This window comes from Chiloscyllium plagiosum, unplaced genomic scaffold (assembly GCF_037043375.1).
Source record: "Chiloscyllium plagiosum isolate Xiang-an unplaced genomic scaffold, Cpla_swu_hap1 HiC_scaffold_39, whole genome shotgun sequence".
Lineage (NCBI taxonomy): Eukaryota > Metazoa > Chordata > Chondrichthyes > Orectolobiformes > Hemiscylliidae > Chiloscyllium > Chiloscyllium plagiosum.
The window spans coordinates 108,731,730-108,734,408 of record NW_028270177.1 but is presented as its reverse complement, the minus strand read 5'-3'; the positions used below and the strand labels follow the sequence as shown (position 1 = coordinate 108,734,408).

General features: G+C 39.5%; 1 non-coding gene across 1 annotated transcript; it reads left to right on the top strand.

Moving 5' to 3' along the window:
- Positions 1-787: 787 nt before the first annotated feature.
- trnas-uga (transfer RNA serine (anticodon UGA)) lies at positions 788-869 on the top strand. The gene has a single exon. It is a non-coding gene; the product is annotated as a tRNA-Ser (tRNA).
- The last annotated feature ends 1,810 nt before the right edge of the window (positions 870-2,679 follow it).

Sequence of the window (2,679 nt, the reverse complement as noted above, 5' to 3'; positions counted from 1 at the left end):
TGTCAGGGGCAACTTTTTCAGACGTGTCCAAAATGAGATGCCAGAGAAATTGGTGGAGTCTGATGCAACTGTAACATTGAATGGCATCTGGATGGATATATGAGTAACAAGTTTTAGAGGGATGTGAGCCAAATGTTGGCAAATGGGACCTATTAACTTAGGATATCTGTCACCATGGTCAAGTTGGAAAGAAGGGCCACTTTCCGTGTTGTATTGTTCAATGACTTGATGACTCGAGAACAACCGCAAAAACTTTGCAAATAATTCCGTCAAGACGATTTCAAGTTCCAAATCTTCGGTTAATCTTCCTCTCTTGTGCTCACAAGTTCATTACCTGATGTCAGAACTTACAGATAAGTTGCTGGATCCATTTCTGTAAATTGGTTCTGCATTCTTTCTAATTTCGATTTTTTTTTTACTAATGTAGCTAGTGTTTATGGACTTAGCATCAATTTTTCTAATACCATATTTCGATGAATATTAAAACACAATAGCATATCTAATTTGGCACCAGATGATGAGCAATTGAGTCAAAATCGATCGGACGCAGTGAGACAATGATCCTCTCTTCGTGGTGTACATCCGTGATTCTATAATTCGACGAAGAATCATTCCCACAACTTCAGCTGTGTCAGAATCTAGTTTGCGGTGAAAGCCTGTCAATCTGCTAAGGTAACGTTCGTCTGGGTCTCTGCAAAGGATTTGGCGAAATTTTGGGTCTTGACAATTTGTTCTTCCAACAAATGAATTCAGTTGTTTTACTGTGAAAATTGCCATCCTTGCTGCAGCTGTGATGGCCGAGAGGTTAAGGCGTTGGATTTGAAATCCAATGGGGTCTTCCTGCACAGCTACGAATCCTGTTCACAGCGTTGAATCTTTTAAAAGTCATTAATTCCTTTGCAGGATTTGGATTTCGTGGAGCTTGAGCTTTGCATTCAATCGAAAGTAAATTTTCAACTGTGAAGAATCCGAAGTAATTTCAAGACTGACCCAGTCATCTAATTGAATAAATTATATGTCGAGACACAAAAAGCCACCAACTTCCAACACGAATCAGTTTCAACACATTTGTCGAACTGTCGTGAAATTTGGATGTTCGGGGTGTGGAATTCAGCAAAACAAGAAGCAATGCAATACACTTAGCTGCAGGTGATGAATTTTTTTTTAGGATCAGTTGAAAGTCAAGCTGAGAAAGTTCAACCTAATTTACAGCTGACTCTCAAGGCCAATAATCTATTATATCAGCAGTCAACGAATTAGAAAAAAGCAACTCCATGTGTGGAAAGGAACTCGACTGATCCAGGTTCCTGGCCTGCGATGTGAAAAGGCAAGGCGATATCAGCGGAGTAGAATTTTCTGGAAATATTAGAAATGGAATGTTAACGGTCTTCTGCTGTCCACATTCGTAAGAAACTGTGCATTAAGAACTGAAATTGAAAATTAACGATGAAAATCAGACTTAGCCCTCTGCTTGTGGTGTAGCATTGTTCAGAACAATAGGTTGTTGTTGAGGCTAAAATTGACCAAAATAATCGATGGGGAACTTATCCACGGGCTTCGTTGGAGCAGTTGGTGTGGAGAGCTCAGCTTGAAGAACCAAATGCCAATTATTCATCCTGGCTGTCTGAATTGCTTAGTTAAACATACTCCCAGTTTAATGAAAAAACCTTTGCTGTCAGAGTTAGATGTTTCCATGTCAGCATGTTCCGATATGCGAAGACACTCCATGGAGTAGATGTGACTTAAATTTTGACTCTAACGTCAGAGATGTTGGCACATTTCTGCACCAAAACAGCACTACCATTGGTATCAAATCAAACTGAACAAAGGACTAGTCACTTAGACATTTCCTGTCTGCAGACTCTGCCAATGGACCGTTCAGGCCCGATGTAGGAATAGGGCGTGGTGACATCTGTTCGCAAGTGGATCACTTCATTCTTGCTCACGATCCATAAACCGTAATTCATTTTGAACTTCTTCGCCATCAGCATGATAAGTGTTACATAATACACAGGTTTGCTTCTCGAAAGAAAGAGCGAAATCTTATCCAATGCAGACGCAAATTCAAGTTGTCCCTGGTGGACCAGAAGACAGATGTCGCGAAACAAAGTGAATACAGAAAACAATCAATATTTTCTGGGAGTCAAAAAGATGTACTGGAAGAACAGAAACATATATTTGGAACTAAAGTCACATACCACTTCCACAGACTAAATGTTCTTGAACCGTTATCTTAAGTTGACCTTCATGTCCACCATTGCTGCAAACATTATCTTAACAACTGAGAACTTTGTGTTCTTTGATATTCTCTCCTTCATGTTTCTCTTGATTTTGAAACTAAAACCGAGCAATAGTAATGCACCCTATTTCACTTGCAAAGATCAGAAGAAGATCAATTTATAAGAGAACAGAAATAAAGCTACGTCTGTCTTGCGAGAGAAAACACAGTTACCATTTCGACTCCAAAAAGTCTTCTTCAGAAGTCTGCGCAATGAACTCGAAATAGTAGACCGAAAATGAAAAAAAGAAGCCAAAATACCGCGAATACACCACCCGCAAGTGCATCAAGTCCTACTTGAATATGCCGGATTACTAGCATCAACATCAGTGGAGAATGGAACAAAACTCATTCTGCAGTTGTTTGACGTAGTTTGTAAAGTCAGAAATATGATTCGGTAA